General features: G+C 45.9%; 1 protein-coding gene across 1 annotated transcript in view; it reads left to right on the top strand.

Annotated features, from left to right (window-relative positions):
- The window catches only part of ABHD12 (abhydrolase domain containing 12, lysophospholipase), a 218669-nt gene that overhangs the window by 19954 nt on the left and 178065 nt on the right, over positions 1-20650 (top strand). The window lies entirely within an intron of this gene.

Below are 20650 nucleotides of genomic sequence, written 5' to 3'. Positions count from 1 at the left end.
ACACGGGACCTTTGTAATATAAGGGTTTTGGCTTTATTTGCAAGGTTTAGGCATAGTGATTGTTTTAGTACTAGATTTCCTCTAACCAGATTATGTCCTTCTAGTTAGTTATTAGAAAGATCAGTAAGGCTTGGTTCACACATATGCATTTTTTAGTGCATTTTCAGTTTTGTAGAAACACACTACAATTCATTTAGCATGGTTTCCTATGGATGTAGTTCACATCTGTGCATTTTATAGAAAGGGCCAGGGACTTTTTTCTGGTTTTTGGTCCCATAGACGTCAATGGATCAAAGCGTGTATTGAAAAATGCAAACTGCACCTACAATATGCAAACTGCAACCTGCATAGGTGTGAATCAGGGCTAAAGCAGGAGTGGTATCCAAGAGTTTATTTATTGAAGCGCTAAATTGATGAGGTGCAATTTTCATCATTTACACCTGAACCATAATTGTGATACCTGTGCTTCTGTCAACTGAAATGTCAGCAGCACTGTCTCCTAACGAGGACAGAAAACGCTGGTGCCCAAGAGTGGCTACAATGCTGTTTGGAAAAGCTGGGTCCAGTTACTGGTGAAATGGGTGGGGCAGCCGGCTCCAAGGTTATGCAAGAGGGTGTGCTGGATTTGCCTGTAGAAAGTACGGATGTGGACCAATATAGTGGGCCTACTACTGACACCAGAGATGGAGTGGGCTTTATTGTTACCCATGCAGCAGATATGGGTGAGGGGATATGGCCAGTCAAAATAAGTCACTGTAGTGGGACCTAATGAATATGAAGTTGAGGCTGAGTAGTCCCAGCTCAGTGAGTTCAGCAAGGACTTGGTCTGATCTGCAAAAATAGCACTATTATCTTCCCCAGCACATTTCATGGTGGAGACAGGTAGTGGTTTGCATTGCAGAGGGACTTGTTTACTGAATGTTGGTGAGAACCATGACTGTTTCTATGTAAACCTGCTAGCTGTAACAGCTGGCTTCTTGAGCGATGTACTCTTGGCATTCATGTTCCAATAGTGGGTGCAGCAAAATGGGGGTGATTGTGTACCTCAGTCATTATTATTATTGTTATTATTATTATTATAATATTATTATTATTATTATCATTATACAGGATTTATATAGCGCTAACAGTTTGCACAGCTCTTTACAACATGAAGGCAAGACAGTACAGTTACAATACAATTCAATACAGGAGGAATCAGAGGGGCCCTGCTCATTAGAGCTTACAATCTAGGACGGAGTGTCAAGTGATACAAAAGGTAATAACCGTGGGTAATGAGCTGAAGAAGAAAATGAAAGTACGGTTGTTAGGTGGAAGCAGGATAGGCTTCTCCCAAAGAGAAGTTTTCAGTGATCGCCTAAAAGTGGATAGAGTTGGAGACAGTTGGACAGATTGGGGTAGGGAATTCCAAAGGATGGGAAAGGCTCAGAAGATGTCCTGGAGGCGAGTATGGGAGGAGGTGACAAGGGAACTAGAGAGCTGGAGGTCTTGGAAGGAACGAAGAGGATGATTTGGTTGGCATTTAGAGACTAGGTTAGTGATGTAGCTGGGGGGCAGAGTTGTGGATGGCTTTGTAAGTTATTGCTAGTATTTTGAATTGAATTTGTAGGGAGATTGGCAGCCAATGGAGGGCTTGGCAGAAAGGGGTAGCAGACGCTGAGTGGTTTCTAAGGTGGATGAGTCAGTCTGACAGCAGCATTCATGATGGACTGAGGGGGGATAACCTATTTAAAGGTAAGCCGATGAGGAGGGAGTTGCAGTAGTCGAGGTGAGAGATAACCAGGGAGTGAAGCATGAATTTTGTGGTCTCTTAGTTTAGGAAGGGACGTATTTGTATTCCTAATTCCTTTTTTAGTAAACTGGACCAGGCCATCAGCTCTTTTGTCTGGAAGGGCTCTGTCCCCAGAGTGGCTAGAGCCACGCTCCAACTCCCCTTATCGGAAGGAGGGCTGGCGTTACCTACCTATAAAAAATATTACTGGGCGGCGGTCTTGGTGTCGGTACGGTGGTGGTTTGCACAAGGCCAATCTAACCCTGCAGTGAACTTGGAAGCCACGATATTGGGTTCATACTCTGAACTCAGTAACCTGGTGTATAGAGGACCCAGATCCAATCTCCACATTACCTCCCCCCACGGCTTTGGTGTGGAGACAAGCTTCCCTGTCCATGCCGGGGCCTGGAGCATTCTCTCCTTACACTCCGCTGTGGGGTAAACAGTTGCGGACCGTCCCCGACCCACAGGTGTGGGCTCGATATGGGGTCAGGAGGCTGCGTGACATTATGCCTGATAGTCATCTTCTCACTTTGGCAGAGATGAAAACTAGATTTTTGCTTCCCTCCTGGATGTACTTCAGGTATTTGCAGCTTCGGCATTCTGTTAGATCGCAGTTTACTGGCCTCATCGTCCTTGAGCCCACCCAGTTCTCTTTATGATTTCCGCCAAAGACCGATTTATCCAGTTAAAATTCCTCCATAGGGCAACTGTTCATATTTTATGCTGCATACTATGCTCGGAAAACTACACTGCTTGGATGGAAAGCACCTGACCCCCCCATGGTTTCCACTTGGAAAAAGCTGATAAATGATATTCTGCCAGTATACAAAATGACGTATATGGGCCACAATTGCCCGAAAAAGTTCCACAAAATTTGGTCAGCCTGGATGGAGGCTAGACACCTTGCGCTGTAATCCCAATCCAGGATTCCCTGCCTCCGGTTATCCCTTTGCCCCCCCCCCCCGCCTACCCAATATCTGTGCTCCTTCTTCCTGTTGGCATTTTTTGCTCCCCCCTCCCAATCCCCCCCAGGTCTGGCATTGCATTATATCTGATCATCTTCTGGATGTAAATGGGTTGATGTACTTACCTTGAATATGTCTTTCTTGCCTCTATATCCTTGGATGATATACTGAAAACCTGTTTTGTGTAACATCTCCTGACATTCACATGTACACTGATGTTGTTATGTCAATAAACAACATCAGGAAGGGACGTATTTTGGAGATGTTGCAGAGGTTGAGGCGGCAACTGTTGGATAGTCATTGGATGTGAGGCCGAAAGCAGAGTTCAGAGTCCAGGATAACACCTAGCACCCTGGCATGCAGGGATAGGTGGATGGTTGTGCCATTGCTCTTGACAGAGAAGTCAGGGGAAGAGGCACGTGGGGGAGGAAATATGAGCTTGGTTTTGGACAAGTTGAGTTGGAGGAAGTGGTGCCATTCTGACAGATCTTGTCCTGGTTTTATATTCGTAGGGTGGCAAATAGACAAGTTTTTGTAACAAAAATGGAAAACCAAGTTGGGTAAAATTCCTAAAATAATTGTGTTCCTAGAGGTTGTACATATGTGCTTCTTTCCAGCAGGAAAATCATTTTTCAGGAGTTGCATCACCCAACATTGTTTACATTCTAAAAGAAAAACTGCTTTGAAATGCAATTCTTAGTGTCGGTTCACACTGGGACGACTTGGGATCCGACTTGTACGCCCTCAAGTCGCCCCAGAAAGAGATTCACATTTAAGTGAATGGGAGCGTCTTAATAGACACTACTGAAGTCGCTCCGACTTCAGAGCGTACTCCCTGTACTACTTTGATCCGACTTTGATCCGACTTCAGCCTATTGACTATCATTGAAGTCGGATCGCCGTCTCGCATGATCCGACTTCGGCATGCGACTTGTGCTCAGATGATCTTGAGGGGCAACTCCGCGCCAAATTTTAAATAAAAATCCGGCATGGGTTCCCCCTCCAAGAGCATACCAGGCCCTTGGGTCTGGTATGGACCTTGAGGGGAACTCCCTACGCCGAAAAAGCGGCGTGGGGGGTCCCCCAATCCATACCAGACCCTTATCCGAGCACGCAGCCCGGCCGGACAGGAATGGGGGTGGGGGACGAGCCAGCGCCCCCCCCCATCCTGAACCGTACCAGGCTGCATGCCCTCAACATGGGGGGGTTGGTGCCTTGGGGAAGGGGGGCACGCTGCGGCCCCCCTCACCCCAAAGCACTTGTCCCCATGTTGATGAGGACAAGGGCCTCTTCCCGACAACCCTGGCCGTTGGTTGTCGGGGTCTGTGGGCTTATCGGAATCCGGGAGCCCCCTTTAATAAGAGGGCCCCCAGATCCCGGCCCCCCACCCTATGTGAATGAGTATGGGGTACATCGAACCCCTACCCATTCACCTAGGGAAAGTGTCAATTTAAAAAAAAACACTACACAGATTTTTAAAGTAATTTATTAGACAGCTCCGGGGGTCTTCTTCCGACTTCGGGGTCTCTCCGGTTCTTCTCCGCGCTCTCCGGGTCTTCTGCCGGGCTCCTCCGCTATTTTCTGCTCTTTTGCCGCTCTTTTGCTATAGCGGAGGAGCCCGGTCTGCTGCCTTCTTCTCTTCGGGGGTCTCTCCGGTTCTTCTCCGCGCTCTCCGGATCTTCTGCCGGGCTCCTCCGCTATTTTCTGCTCTTTTGCCGCTCTTTTGCTATAGCGAAGGAGCCCGGTCTTCAATCTTCTGCCTTCTGCCCTCTTCTCCTGATGTTGACACAACGCTCTCTGGGGCTGGAATGCACTCTGAGCGCTCCGCTCTGACTTATATAGGTGGTGACCACGCCCCCTTATGCAGTCATAGTCCCAGCATGCCCAGGGATTATGACGGCATAAGGGGGCGGGGTCACCGCCTATATAAGTCAGAGCGGAGCGCACAGAGAGCATTCTAGCCGGAGAGAGCGTTGTGTCAACATCAGAAGAAGAGGAGAGGGCAGAAGACGGAAGACCGGGCTCCTCCGCTTTAGCAAAAGGAGGAAGATCCGGAGAGCGTGGAGAAGAACCGGAGAGACCCCCGAAGTCGGAAGAAGACCCCCGGAGCTGTCTAATAAAATACTTTAAAAATCTATGTAGTGTTTTTTTTTAAATTGACACTTTTTCCCTAGGTGAATGGGTAGGGGTACGATGTACCCCATACTCATGCACATAGGGTGGGGGGCTGGGATCTGGGGGTCCCCTTAATAAAGGGGGCTCCCGGATTCTGATAAGCCCTCCGCCCGCAGACCCCGACAACCAACGGCCAGGGTTGTTGGGAAGAGGCCCTTGTCCTCATCAACATGGGGACAAGGTGCTTTGGGGGGGGGCCGCAACGCGCCCCCTCCCCCAAGGCACCAACCCCCCATGTTGAGGGCATGCGGCCTGGTACGGTTCAGGAGGGGGGGGGGGCGCTCGCTCGTCCCCACTCCCATTCCTGTCCGGCCGGGCTGCGTGCTCGGATAAGGGTCTGGTATGGATTGGGGGGGACCCCCCACGCCGTTTTTTCGGCGTAGGGGGTTCCCCTCAAGGTCCATACCAGACCCAAGGGCCTGGTATGCTCCTGGAGGGGGAACCCATGCCGGTTTTTTATTTAAAATTTGGCGCAGAGTTCCCCCTAAAGATTCATACCAAACACAGTGGCGGGGATCCAAGTCGGATCCCCGTTCATTGAAAGTCGGACACATGTCGCAGGGCAAAGTCGGATCCACAAGTCGCGTTGAAGTCGCGTTGCAAAGTCGCGTTGAAGTCGTGTTGCCCCTGTGTGAATCGAGCCTTATTGTTACTGGGCACCTTTTTGCTTTAAATGTTTCTTTAACTGAAGCATAAACATAGTTTAATTATTATATTACATTTCCACTTATTTTTAGAAAGGTGTTTTTATTTTGTAATGTGTGTTGCTTGAGGAAGAGAACTTTGCCCCTTCAAATACTCAAGTGATCTTAGGTATGTGTATATGAGGTGTGTGCTTTGGGAGCAGCTTGTAACTTGTGTGACTGGGTGTTCCTTAGATACAGTAGCTTGGCTCCATTTTTTTTTTACATGTCCCTTGTTTACATCACCTTAACAACTGAGAGGACACTTCAGTGATAATAAACAGTGTTCTGAATTTGTGTACGTAAGGCAATTTGCAGTAGAATAATACAATGCTAAAAAGTAAGGATACCAATTAAAAAAAAAAAAAAAAGGAAATTAAAAAACCCATCTGCTGCAAAGTTCGATGTGTTGTGCATTCAGAGATGATATTCTGCATACCTTGGTTGTAATGAGTGGTTATTCGAGTCACTGTTGCCTTTCTATCATGTCAAACCAGTCTGCCCAATATCCTCTGATATCAACAAGGCATTTTCATCAACATATTTTCTCATTTTCAGACCACTCTTTGTAAACCCCCAGAGATGGTTGTGTTTGAAAATCCCAGTAGATCAGCAGTTTTTGAAATATTCAGACCAGCCCATCTGGCACCAACACCCATGCCACATTCAAAGTCGCCTAAATCCCCTTTCTTCCCCATTCTGATGCTATGTTTGAACTTCAGCAAGTTGCCTTCACCACGTCTAGATGCCTAAATGCATTGAGTTGCAGCCATGTGATTGGCTGATTAGCAATTTGTGTTACCAAGCAGTTGAACAGGTGTTCCATAATAGAGTGGCCGGTGAGTGTACACTCACCGGCCACTTTATTAGGTACAACTTCTTAGTACCTGGTTGGACCCCCTTTTGCCTTCAGAACTGCCTTAATGCTTCATCTCATAGATTCAACAAGGTGTTCTAAACATTCCTCAGAGATTTTGGTCCATATTGACATGATAGCATCACGCAGTTGCTGCAGATTTGTCGGCTTCACATCCATGATGCGAGTCTACTGTTTCACCACATCCCAAAGGTGCTCTATTGGATTGAGATCTGGTGACTGTGGAGGCCATTGGTGTACAGTGACCTCATTGCCATGTTCAAGAAACCAGTTTGAGATGATTTGAGCTTTGTGACATGGTGCATTATCCTGCTGGAAGTATCCATCAGAAGATGAATACACTGTTGTCATAAAGGGACGGACATGGTCAGCAACAATAGGTAGACTGTGGCATTTAAACGATGCTCAATTGGTACTAAGGGGCCCGAAGTGTGCCAAGAAAATATCCCCCACACCATTGCACCACCAGCCTTAACTGTTGATACAAGGCAGGATGGATCCTGGCTTTCAGGTTGTTTACACCAAATTCTGACCCTATCATCTGAATGTCGCAACTGAAATCGAGACCAGGCAATGTTTTTCCATCCTTCTGTTGTCCAATTTTGGTGAGCCTGTGCGAATTGTAGCCTCAGTTTCCTGTTCTTAGCTAACAGGAGTGGCACCCGGTGTGGTCTTCTGCTGCTCTAGCCCATCTGCTGCAAAGTTTGATGTGTTGTGCATTCAGAAATGATATTCTGCATACCTTGGTTGTAATGAGGGGTTATTCGAGTCACTGTTCTACTTTCTATCATGTCAGACCATCCGCGGATATCAACAAGGCATTTTCATCAACATATTTTCTCATTTTCAGACCACTCTCTGTAAACCGCAGAGATGGTCGTGTTTGAAAATCCCAGTAGATCAGCAGTTTTTGAAATACTCAGACCAGCCCGTCTGGCACCAACAACCATGCCACGTTCAAAGTCACTTAAATCCACTATATATATATATATATATATATATATATATATATATATATATATATATATATATATATATACACAGTCAGGTCCATAAATATTGGGACACAATTCTAATCTTTTTGGCTCTATACACCACCACAATGGATTTGAAATGAAATGAACAAGATGTGCTTTAACTGCAGACTTTCAGCTTTAATTTGAGGGTATTTACATCCAAATCAGGTGAATGGTGTAGGAATTACAACAGTTTGTATATGTGCCTCCCACTTTGTTAAGGGACCAAAAGTAACGGGACAGATTAACAATCAGCCATCAAGCTTTCACTTTTTAATACTTGGTTGCAAATCCTTTTCAGTCAATTACAGCCTGAAGTCTGAAACGCATAGACATCACCAGATGCTGGGTTTCATCCCTGGTGATGCTCTGCCAGGCCTCTACTGCAACTGTCTTCAGTTCCTGCTTGTTCTTGGGGCATTTTCCCTTCAGTTTTGTCTTCAGCAAGTGAAATGCATGCTCAATCAGATTCAGGTCAGGTGATTGACTTGGCCATTGCATAACATTCCACTTCTTTCCCTTAAAAAACTCTTTGGTTGCTTTCGCAGTATGCTTTGGGTCATTGTCCATCTGCACTGTGAAGCGCCGTCCAATGAGTTCTGAAACATTTTGCTGCATATGAGCAGATAATATTGCCAAAACACTTCAGAATTCATCCTGCTGCTTTTGTCAGCAGTCACATCATCAATAAATACAAGAGAACCAGTTCCATTGGCAGCCATACATGCCCACGCCATGACACTACCACCACCATGCTTCACTGATGAGGTGGTATGCTTTGGATCATGAGCAGTTCCTTTCCTTCTCCATACTCTTCTCTTCCCATCACTCTGGTACAAGTTGATCTTGGTCTAATCTGTCCATAGGATGTTGTTCCAGAACTGTGAAGGCTTTTTAAGATCTTCTTTGGCAAACTCTAATCTGGCCTTCCTGTTTTTGAGGCTCACCAATGGTTTACATCTTGTGGTGAACCCTCTGTATTCACTCTGGTGAAATTCTTCTCTTGATTGTTGACTTTGACACACATACACCTACCTCCTGGAGAGTGTTCTTGATCTGGCCAACTGTTGTAAAGGGTGTTTTCTTCACCAGGGAAAGAATTCTTCGGTCATCCACCACAGTTGATTTCCATGGTCTTCCGGGTCTTTTGATATTGCTGAGCTCACTGGTGCGTTCTTTCTTTTTAAGGATGTTCCAAACATTTGGCCACACCTAATTTTTTGCTATCTCTCTGATGGGTTTGTTTTGTTTTTTCAGCCTAATGATGGCTTGCTCACAGATAGTGACAGCTCTTTGGATCTCATATTGAGAGTTGACAGCAACAGATTCCAAATGCAAATAGCACACTTGAAATTAACTCTGGACCTTTTATCTGCTCCTTGTAAATGGGATAATGAAGGAATAACAAACACCTGGACATGGAACAGCTGAGCAGCCAATTGTCCCATTACTTTTGGTCCTTTAAAAAGTGGGAGGCACATATACAAACTGTTGTAATTCCTAGACCGTTCATCTGATTTGGATGTAAATTCCAAAAAGATTAGAATTGTGTCGATGTCCCAAAATTTATGGACCTGACTGTATGTGTATGTGTGTGTGTGTGTGTGTGTGTGTGTATATATATATATATATATATATATATATATATATATATATATATTGTGGCAGTGTGGAACCCCACCGGGGTAATGTTAACACAGAATTCTCAACCAAGCAGGTTAAGGGGCTCCAGGGTTTGCTTAATTGGGAGGAAACTGACTTTTCAGTTTCCTCATTGTTTAGAAAAGTCCACGTTGGGGCCTGGAGCCCGGAGATTTCATAGCGATCTGGGTCCAGATTTTCAGGATTGCCAACACACTAATTGGTCAGGTGTTTGCTGGTCTTTTTGTAGACACCTGGCCATGGTTCTGGGCTCCACCCTCCCGAGAAGTCCAGGCATGCAAGGGAGAAGCCAAAGAGTGCATGTGTGCACTGGGAAAGCCAGAGACCCTAAGCCTGAGGTCAGAGCAGCAAGGGGTTTCTACAGTAGCTATGGAAAGAGTGTTGGAGATAAAACAAGGCGGATTCCCATTCTGACGGGAGAATACTGAGATCTGCTGTTGCTAGTGATCAGGAACAGCGATCTCTGTGTTGTCCCAGTAGGCCCATCCCCCACGCAGTTAGATCACACCCAGGGAACACAGTTAACCCCTTGATCGCCCCCTAGTGATATCCCCTTCCCCGCCAGTGTCATTTATACATTGATCAGTGCATTTTTATTTTTTTTTAGCACTGATCACTGTAATAATGTCACTGGTCCTCTAAAAGTGTCACTGAGCCCAGGTTCACACTGAGCGGAATGAGAGGAATGAAGCCGTGCGAGTTCAGCTGAATTTGCACGGTTTCACTCCCGCACAGCAGTCCCAATTTCAGCCGTGATTTCAGAGACATTTGTGCAGGTTTCTGCACAGATGTCAATGTACATCGCAGCCCGAAATAGCAAAAAGTAGTACAGAAACTACTTTTTGAAATTGGTGCGGCACCGCAAATGCAGTGTCGAACCGATTAGGACAGTGCAGTTGCCGCTGATTTGACATGTCAAATGCTTTTTGAAACCCAGCAATGCATCATGGGAGGAAAGAGAGTCACATGCTTCCTCCATAGTCGGGTTAGCCAGGTATTTTACCTCACTTTAGGAGGCGAATGCATCCCAAGTTTTACTTCTCACTATAATGTACAACTTACGAATTTGGTCTTCTCAGTTACTTTTTCAGAATGGTAGGGACCAAAGCTTAAAGTGGATGTAAACCCGATTCATGAAATTTGACCTAGGCACATATAACTGTGGTGTTTACTTCTCTCTCCAAAGCCCTAAGTGCCGTGTCTTTCTGCTGTTTCGTTCCCCTGTTATCAGCAAGATAACTTATGATAAGTTCTCCGACACACAAAATAAAACCAGCCTGAAATTTGTGTCATGCTATAAATAGATTAGCAGAGAGCTTGTCTTGTCACAGCGCAGCTCTGCACATTCCTTCATTCCTCTGCCTATGTGGAGGGGGGGTGCCTTTCCTCCAATCAGCTGTCACACAGTGTATGCCAAGACTACACTCCTACTGCTAAATGAGGAAGTAAAAATTCTAACACGATGTTAAAATTCTAAAGAATACGGCAAGCTGAAGACAGCAAATATGCATGTAAAACGTATGTAGGGAGATTTGTTTAATCTCTGTGTATCATCTGAGGCTATTCATTTCACTGGGTATAGGAGAGGTTTTACATCCACATTACAGAGTATGAAAGCTTTCAGAAATTGTTGTTCAAAAAGTTTTCTTACCCTTTTACATTTTGACCTCTCCTTCTTACCCTCCTCTAAACTTATCTAAACTACCGTCTGCCTCAACTGCATACTAACCAGTTCTCGCAGTCCACATGTCAGGCATATGATCGTGGAATGGGACTTTTTCTAGGTACCAAAAAAAAAAAAAAAACATAAAAAGTTCTAAAAAGACATATTCTTTATTCACAAAGCTTTAAAATGTTACCATACATAAAAAAAAATGCAATCAAATACATCAATGGTTATTTGCATCATATATGCTGTATGTTCCATCAACAAAGATGTCTTCATTATCAGCTTGAAAAACCTCAAAACGTTTCAACTCATAGAGTCTTCATCAGGAAGTAAACAGTATGTTCTGAACTATAAATACACATAAGTACCAATAGCAATACCGAAGAAGATGACACTTAGAAAGCTCCTACATATGTATGTACTTACACAAAACCCAATGATGTAATGATGTTTAAGTACACTTATATGTATGGGCTTTGTATATGTAATTTTCCTGTAAGTTTCATAAGTTGAGACGGTTTTTCAGGCTGATATTGAAGACATCCTTATTGATGGAACATATAGAGTATCTCACAAAAGTGAGTACACCCCTCACATTTTTGTAAATATTTTATTATATCTTTTCATGTGACAACACTGAAGAAATGACACTTTGCTACAATGTACAGTGGGGACGGAAAGTATTCAGGCCCCCTTACATTTTTCACTTTGTTATATTGCAGCCATTTTCTAAAATCATTTAAGTTCATTTTTTTCCTCATTTATGTACACACAGCACCCCATATTGACAGAAAAACACAGAATTGTTGACATTTTTGCAGATTTATTAAAAAAGAAAAACTGAAATACCACATGGTCCTAAGTATTTAGACCCTTTGCTGTGACACTCATATATTTAACTCAGGTGCTGTCCATTTCTTCTGATCATCCTTGAGATGGTTCTACACCTTCATTTGAGTCCAGCTGTGTTTGATTATACTGATTGGACTTGATTAGGAAAGCCACACACCTGTCTATATAAGACCTTACAGCTCACAGTGCATGTCAGAGCAAATGAGAATCATGAGGTCAAAGGAACTGCCTGAAGAGCTCAGAGACAGAATTGTGGCACAGATATGGCCAAGGTTACAAGAAAAATTCTGCTGCACTTAAGGTTCCTAAGAGCACAGTGGCCTCCATAATCCTTAAATGGAAGACATTTGGGATAGCCAGAACCCTTCCTAGAGCTGGCCGTCCAGGCCAAACTGAGTTATCGGGGGAGAAGAGCCTTGGTGAGAGAGCTAAAGAAGAACCCAAAGATCACTGTGGCTGAGATCCAGAGATGCAGTTGGGAGACGGGAGAAAGTTGTAGAAAGTCAACCATCACTGCAGCCCTCCACCAGTCGGGGCTTCATGGCAGAGTGGCCCGACGGAAGCCTCTCCTCAGTGCAAGACACATGAAAGCCTGCATAGAGTTTGCTAAAAAAAACACCTGAAGGACTCCAAGATGGTGAGAAATAAGATTCTCTGGTTTGATGAGACCAAGATAGAACTTTTTGGCCTTAATTCTAAGCGGTATGTGTGGAGAAAACCAGGCACTGATCATCACCTGTCCAATACAGTCCCAACAGTGAAGCATGGTGGTGGTAGCATAATGCTGTGGGGGTGTTTTTCAACTGCAGGGACAAGACAACTGGTTGTAATCGAGGGAAAGATGAATGCGGCCAAGTACAGAGATATCCAGGACGAAACCTTCTCCAGAGTGCTCAGGACCTCAGACTGGGCCGAGGGTTTACCTTCCAACAAGACAATGACCCTAAGCACACAGCTAAAATAATGAAAGAGTGGCTTCACAACAACTCCGTAACTGTTCTTGAATGGCCCAGCCAGAGCCCTGACTTAAACCCAATTGAGCATCTCTGGAGGGACCTAAAAATGGCTGTCCACTAACAATTACCATCCAACCTGACAGAAGTAATGGCAGAGGATCCCCAAATCCAGGTGTGAAAAACTTGTTGCATCTTTCCCAAAAAGACTCATGGCTGTATTAGATCAAAAGGGTGCTTCTACTAAATACTGAGCAAAGGGTCTGAATACTTAGGACCATGTGATATTTCAATTTTTCTTTTTTAATAAATCTGCAAAAATGTCAACAATTCTGTGTTTTTCTGTCAATATGGGGTGATGTGTGTACATTAATGAGGAAAAAAATGAACTTAAATGATTTAAGCAAATGGCTGCAATATAACAAAGAATGAAAAACTTAAGGGGGTCTGAATACTTTCCGGGGGGCCGGTCCCCACTGCAAAGTAGTGAGAGTACAGCTTGTATAACAGTGTAAATTTTCTGTCCCTTCAAAATCAACAAACTCAACATACAGCCATTATTGTCTAAAAGTGAGTACACCCATAAGTGAAAATAATGTCCAAATTGGGCCCAAAGTGTCAATATTTTGTGTGGCCACCATTATTTTCCAGCACTCCCTTAACCCTCTTGGGCATGGAGTTCACCAGAGCTTCACAGGTTGCCACTGGAGTCCTCTTCCACTCCTCCATGACGACATCACGGAGCTGATGGATGTTAGAGACCTTGCGCTCCTCCACCTTCCATTTGAGGATGCCCCACAAATTCTCAATAGGGTTTAGGTCTGAAGACATGCTTGGTCAGTCCGTCACCTTTACCCTCAGCTTCTTTAGCAAGGCAGTGGTCATCTTGGAGGTGTGTTTGGGGTCGTTATGTTGGAATACCGCCCTGCGGCCCAGTCTCCGAAGGGAAGGGATGACGCTCTGCTTCAGTATGTCACAGAACATGTTGGCATTCATGGTTCCCTCAATGAACTGTAGCTTCCTAGTGTCGGCAGCACTCATGCAGCCCCAGACCATGACACTCCCACCACCATGCTTGCCTATAGACAAGACACACTTGTCTTTTGTCAGAAACCATGAATCAGACTGAGACAGAAGTACAGTTAAATCACATTTGTTTAATAATAATACAAAAAGGTAAACAGAGTAAATGTAGTCAAAACATAGCCAGAGTTCAGGAACCAGAACAGATAGTCAGACAAGCCAAAACGTCAGGGAGCCAGAGATGAGCGTAGTAGAACAGCAAGCAGGATCTGGAGCCAGGAGGAACGTCAGCCAAGCAAGTCCTTAACAGGAACACAGGAGAGCGTCTCTAGAGATGTGACCAGGTTGAAGGCAGAGATCATCTGGACTGGACGGCTTAAGTAGGCAGAACTGACGAGCAGGATATCATCAACAGGTCACTGTGGAGAGATAGGAGCTGGCAATTAGCTGACAGCTGAGGAGCCAGCTTGGAGAAGGAAGGGCTGAGCCCAGCCCTGACATTACCCCCTCCTCAATGACCCCTCCCCCTCGGAGGACTACCAGGCTTGAGGGGACAACGTCTATGGAAATCACGGAGGAGGACAGGGGCATGTACATCCGAGGATGAGACCCAAGAGCGTTCCTCCAGACCGTACCCTTTACAATGCACCAGGTACTGTATGCACCCACGGAACCTACGGGAGTCAACAATGGACTGTACTTCATACTCCTCATGGTTCTCAACCTGTAAAGGGTGAGAACGAGGCACTGAGGTGGTAAAGCAGTTGCAGACCAAAGGTTTTAATAAGGAGACATGAAATACATTTGAAATACGCATATTAGAAGGAAGGTCTAATGCGTAAGCCACTGGGTTAATCCTGCGAAGAATACGGAAAGGCTCAATAAACCAAGGTGCGAATTTCAGAGAGGGAACACAAAGTCGGAGGTTGCAAGATGACAGCCAGACCCTGTCCCCAACCTGGTAGGAAGGCTCAGGCAGACATCTGCGGTCAGCATGGAGTCTGTACCTATCATTAGTATGTCACAAAGCCTCCTGGACTTGTGTCCAAGTGGAACGAAGACCACAGAGATGCTCCTCTAGCGCAGGAATACTCTGCGGAACAAATGAGCCAGGCGACATGGAAGGTTGGAAACCATAGTTCGCCATAAATGGGGACAATCGGGAAGCAGAATTCAAGGCACTATTGTGAGCAAACTCCGCCCACGGTAAGAAGTCTGACCAGTTGTTATGATGGTCAAAAATATGGCAACGTAGGAATTGCTCCAAGGACTGATTGGCTTGTTCTGCGGCCCAATTAGACTGCGGGTGATACGCAGAGGAAAAAACTAAATTCCCAACTGTGCACAAAAGGCTCGCCAGAACCGGGACACAAACTGACTACCCCTGTCCGAGACAATCACCTTGGGTAGCCGTTAAAAATTTCCCGAGCAAAAATGGAAGCCAGTTCCTTAGAAGTGGGCAAATTCTTAAGTGGAATACAGTGGGACATTTTAGATAATCGGTCAACCCCCATAAGGATAACTGTGTTTCCCTGGGAGTTGGGTACCTCCACAATGAAATCCATAGACAGGTGGGTTCAGAGCCTCTCTCCATTGGGTATGGGTTGTAGGAATCCCCCTGGAAGGTGTCATGGAGTCTTACTCTGAGCACAAACGGAACAGGCAGCTACGAAGGTGGTTACATCAGCACGTAGACTAGGCCACCAGAATTGTTGGGAAATGGCCCAAAAGAGTTGATTCTTCCCAGGGTGACCAGCAGTCTTGGGAGAATGGCAAGTCTGGAGCATGGCAGTACAGAAACTCTCTGGGTCAAAGCAGCAGTCACAAGGTTTGTCAGGAGGAGCATGGACCTGAGCAGCAAGAATTTTGTCACCCAAAGGAGAAGTGAGACTGGTGCGAACCGTAGCCAGAATATGATCACGAGGAATCACAGGAACCGGAACCGACTCCATCTTGGAAGTGGAGGAAAATTGTCGTGACAGAGCGTCAGCCCTTACATTCTTAGTACCGGGTAAGAATGAGACAATGTAATTGAAACTAGTCAAGAAAAGAACCCATCGCGCCCTTCTGGAAGAGATGTGTTTAGCCTCAGACAAGAATGTGAGATTCTTATGGTCAGTAAGAATGAGAACAAGCACAGTGGTGCCTTCGAGGAGATGTCTCCATTATTTCAGGCCAAAAATGATTGCTAACAGCTCTTTGTCACCAATCTCGTAATTGCACATTAGAAGGTGACAATTTCTTAGAAAAGTAGCCACAAGGATGCATAGCGCTCTCAAAGGTAGGACGTTGAGACAGAAGGGAGCCAACTCCAGTCTCAGAAGCATCAACCTCAAGGTATAAAAGGTAACGTAGGATCAGCATGTGCCAACACAGGAGCAGAAACAAAGGCAGCCTTGAGACTCTCATAGGCCTTAATAGACTCCGGAGACCAGCTCTGTGGGTTACTGTCCTTTCTGGTCATATCAGTCAGGGGCATGACCAGAGATGAGAAGTTATGAATAAACTGCCGATAATAGTTGGCAAAGCCAAGAAAACACTGCAGAGGACGTAAACCCACAGTTCGGGCCACTGTAGGACTGCTGAAAGTTTCTCTGGGTCCATCGAAAAACCAGCAGTGGAAATTACATAACCCAGGAATTTAACCTGTTTACGATGGAATTCGCATTTCTCCAATTTACAATAGAGATTGTTCTCTCTTAGTTTCTGAAGCACACAACAGACATCTGTGTGAGGGCTCTCCAGGGACTTGGGAAAACATGAGGATTACCTCATATGGAAACCACCACACATAACTGCAACAAATCTCGGAAGACATTGTTAATAAATTCCTGGAAAGCTGCCGGTGCATTACAAAAGCCAAAAGACATTAAGAGGTACTCATAATGGCCTGTTCTTGTATTAAAATTTTCCACTCGTCGCCCTCCTTAATTCTCACGAGATTGTATGCCCCTCTCAAATCAAGCTTCGGGAAAACTGTTGCTCCCTTGAGGCGGTCAAATAACTCCGTAATCAACGGAATCGGATAGGCATTCTTAATCGTGCACCGATTGAGACCCCTATAATCAATACAAGGTCTCAGTTCACCACTCTTCACAAAGAAGAAACCAGCACCAGCAAAAGACGAAGATTTGCAGGTGAAACCTCGAGAAAGTGCGTCTGCAACATACTCCTCCATAGCCTTATCCTGCAAAAACCCAGCCACAAGGGGGTATAGCACCAGCTTGAAGGGTCAATTGCGCAATCATACGACCGGTGTGGAGGTAAACTACTGGCTTGAACTTTGTCAAAGACATTGCTAAGATCGCGGTACTTCTCTGGCAGGGAGGAGAGTGAAGAGGTGCACTGGACCTTGGCTACCTTCTGGAAGCATGTCTTACTGCATTGTAGCAACCAGGAGAGAACCTCAGCACGGAGCCAATCAATAGAGGGGTTGTGCCTCTGTAACTAAGGATAACCAATAACCAGTGGAAACTTAGGTGAGGAAATAACTTGGAATTGGATTATCACATTGTGAAGAGCCCCTACGGCCATGGACAACGGAACAGTCTCGTGAGTCACATGGGCAGGCTGTAATGGTCTTCCGTCAAGAGCCTCAATAGCAAGTAGAGTGTCATGCAGCTGCATTGAAATCGAGTGCTTCAATACAAAGGCAGCATCAATGAACAGGCCTGCAGCCCCAGAGTCCATTAGAGCCTGTATCTTGACGGACGACCCAGCCCAAGAAAGGGTGACCGAAACCAGGAACTTATCCTTTTGGATAACTGGGGACAAAACAACGTCATCTAAGGTCTGTCAGTGACAGGACCTCAAGGTTCGGGCGTTCCCTGGACTGGTAGGACAAGACTTCAAAAAGTGACCTGCCTGGCCACAATAAAGTGTAATGTCCTTATCCCTCCACTGGAGGCTCCGACATCTGTCCTGTAATGTCTTTATCACTCCACTGGAGGCTCCGACATTTCTCCTGTAATGTCTTTATCTCTCCACTGGAGGCTCCGACATTTCTCCTGCAATATTCTTATCTTTCCACTGGGAGCTCTGATATCTGCACAAACTCCGTTGCAGATTGATGACGTCACAACGACATCACCCGGCTCCTCCTCTTGTCCCTACTTAAACAGCCGACACCATTTGCTTGACGTTCGTGCTAAGAACCTGATGCCAGGTAAAGATCTCCAACAGAAGACTGCCGTCATCTCTCTCTATTGGGCTGGTCAGAGCCCCGACTTTAATCTCTCTTTTGGGCCGGTCAGAGCCCCGACTATCATCTCTCTTTTGGGCCGGTCAGAGCCCCGACTATCATCTCTCTTTTGGGCCTGTCAGAGCCCCGACTATCATGTCTCTTTTGGGCCGGTCAGAGCCCTGACTACCATCTCTCTCTTTTGGGATGGACAGAGCCCCGACTACCATCTCTCTTTCGGGCCGGACAGAGCCCCAGCTACCATCTCTCTTTTGGGCCGATCAGAGCCCCAACTATCATCTCACTTTTGGGCCGGATAGAGTCCCGTCTTCCACCTCACTTTTGGGCCAGACAGAGCCGCTCCAACTTCCACTTGTTGGGCCGGACAGAGCCCCTTCCTCTCTAGTAGTCAGAGACTCTCCTGCCCTACCCACAGTCTACTTACTTTGCCCAAAGAAAAGCTTACCTGCTGCTTTCCACATAGGAGACCAGTACATCTCTCAAGAAGCCACTGGGTGACCCCCATCTCCAGGAATCCACTCACTGCAAGTATCTTTACGTTTCCTATAAACTTTATCCCTGTGTAGTGCTACTAAGCTTAAGTTGCCTCTGAAGCTCCCCGTCGTAGCTGTGTATTACCACTCTAAATAAAACTGATTGTATTTCCAAACTTATCTGAGTGTTCCTACCTGATAGCTGTTAAGGTTAAAGTCAACTGTTAAGAATATAGTATTCATAGACTTCCGGAGCTGTGATCCTCACAGTCCAACATAGTTCATTGCCTGAAGCATTACAGATTTCCTCTAAAAAAATAACAGGCTGTACATACCGACTCCTCTACACCATTGAATTCTTCGACTTACTTACGACGTACCCCTAGCTGGGCATCCTGGCATCACCAGGACCCTCGATCTCCTTTGCCGCCACTTCTGGTGGCCGAAAATGGAGGAGTCAGTAAGGCAGTATGTGTCCTCCTGCGAGACTTGTGCCCGCTGTAAACACGAATCTCGACCCCTTTTGGTCTCCTCACAAGTTTCCCTATACCCGAAAAACCATGGCAGGCCATTTCACTTGACTTTATTGTTGAGTTACCCCGCTCAGGCGGTTACAACACAATCCTAGTCGCAGTCGACTACCTTACCAAAATGGCTCACTTCATGCCTCTTACCAAACTCCAAAGAGATGGCCGAGATCTTGACACAACATGTTTTCAAACTCCACGGAATCCCTTCCGGAATTTTGTCAGATCGAGGATCACAGTTCATCTCCAGATTCTGGAAAGCTCTCTGTCTTAAATTCCAGATTGACCATCGATTATCAACTGCCTACCATCCTCAAACGAATGGATAAACTGAAAGGGTAAATCGCTGTCTAGAACAATATATCCGTTGCTACTGCACTTACCTACAAAATGATTGGCATGAGTTACTTCCCCTAGCAGAGTTTGCATACAACAACAATACCAGTACTACCACACGTTGTTCACCTTTTTATGCTAACTATGGTTTCCATCCCTCAGCAGATACCTACCAACAACCCTGCGGCTGAAGATTTTATCAACACCTTAAAGAACCTCTCCTCACCTACGCGATAACATCACTAGAGCCCAAAGCAGACAAAAGGCCTACTACCATCTTCACAGGAGAACTCCACCCTCATACAAGATCGGAGATTTAGTATGGCTATCCACCAAACACCTTAACCTGCAGACGCCTTCACGCAAATTTAGTGGATTATTCATTGGTCCTTTTCCCATCCACTCAGTGATTAACCAGGCAGCAGTGAGGCTAAACCTACCGTCGTCCCTACGTATTCATCCAACCTTCCACGTCTCCCTGATAAAACCCTACCATCCCAACATCTTCCCTGGCCGAGTTCCAATGCCTCTTCCGCCGGTTGAGGTTAACGACCAGGTGGAACACGAAATCGCTCAGATCCTGGACTCCTGGCTATATAGAAACCGCTTACAGTATTTGATCCATTGGAAGAACTACAGTCCACAGGATGACTCCTGGGAACCCGCCTCCGAGGTTCATGCCCCACGGCTTGTCCGCCTCTCCATTCTCACAATCCTGACAGGCCTGCTCCCTTGGCCCCCAGGAGGTGGGTCCTGTAATGTCCCTATCCCTCCACTGGAGGCTCCGACATTTCTCCTGTAATGTCTTTATCCCTCCACTGGAGGCTCCGACATTTCTCCTTTAATGTCTTTATCCCTCCACTGGAGTCTCTGACATTTCTCCTGCAATATTCTTATCGTTCCACTGGGAGCTCTGATATCTCCACAAACTCCGTCACAGATTGATGACGCCTCTTGTCCCTACTTAAACAGCCGACACCATTTGCTTGACGTTCATGCTAAGAACCTGATGCCAGGTAAAGATCTCCAACAGAAGACTGCCGTCATCTCTCTCTATTGGGCCGGTCAGAGCCCCGACTATCATCTCTCTTTTGGGCCGATCAGAGCCCCTACTATCGTCTCTCTTTTGGGCCAGTCAGAGCCCTGACTATCATCTCTCTTTTGGGCCGGTCAGAGCCCCATCTTCCACCTCACTTTTGGGCCGGACAGAGCCCCTCCAACTTCCACTTGCTGGCCCGGACAGAGCCCCTTCCTCTCTAGTAGTCAGAGACTCTCCTCTGCCCTACCCACAGTCTACTTACTTTGCCTGAAGAAAAGCTTACCTGTTCCTTTCCACATAGGAGACCAGTATATTTCTCAAGAAGCCACTGGGTGAGCCCATCTCCAGGAATCCACTCATTGCAAGTATCTTTACGTTTCCTATAAACGTTATCCCTGTGTAGTGTTACTAAGCTTAAGTTGCCT

Source organism: Aquarana catesbeiana, linkage group LG04 (genome assembly GCF_042186555.1).
Source record: "Aquarana catesbeiana isolate 2022-GZ linkage group LG04, ASM4218655v1, whole genome shotgun sequence".
Classification (NCBI taxonomy): Eukaryota; Metazoa; Chordata; class Amphibia; order Anura; family Ranidae; genus Aquarana; species Aquarana catesbeiana.
Note: the sequence above shows the minus strand (reverse complement) of the source record. Positions and strands in the feature narration are given on the sequence as shown.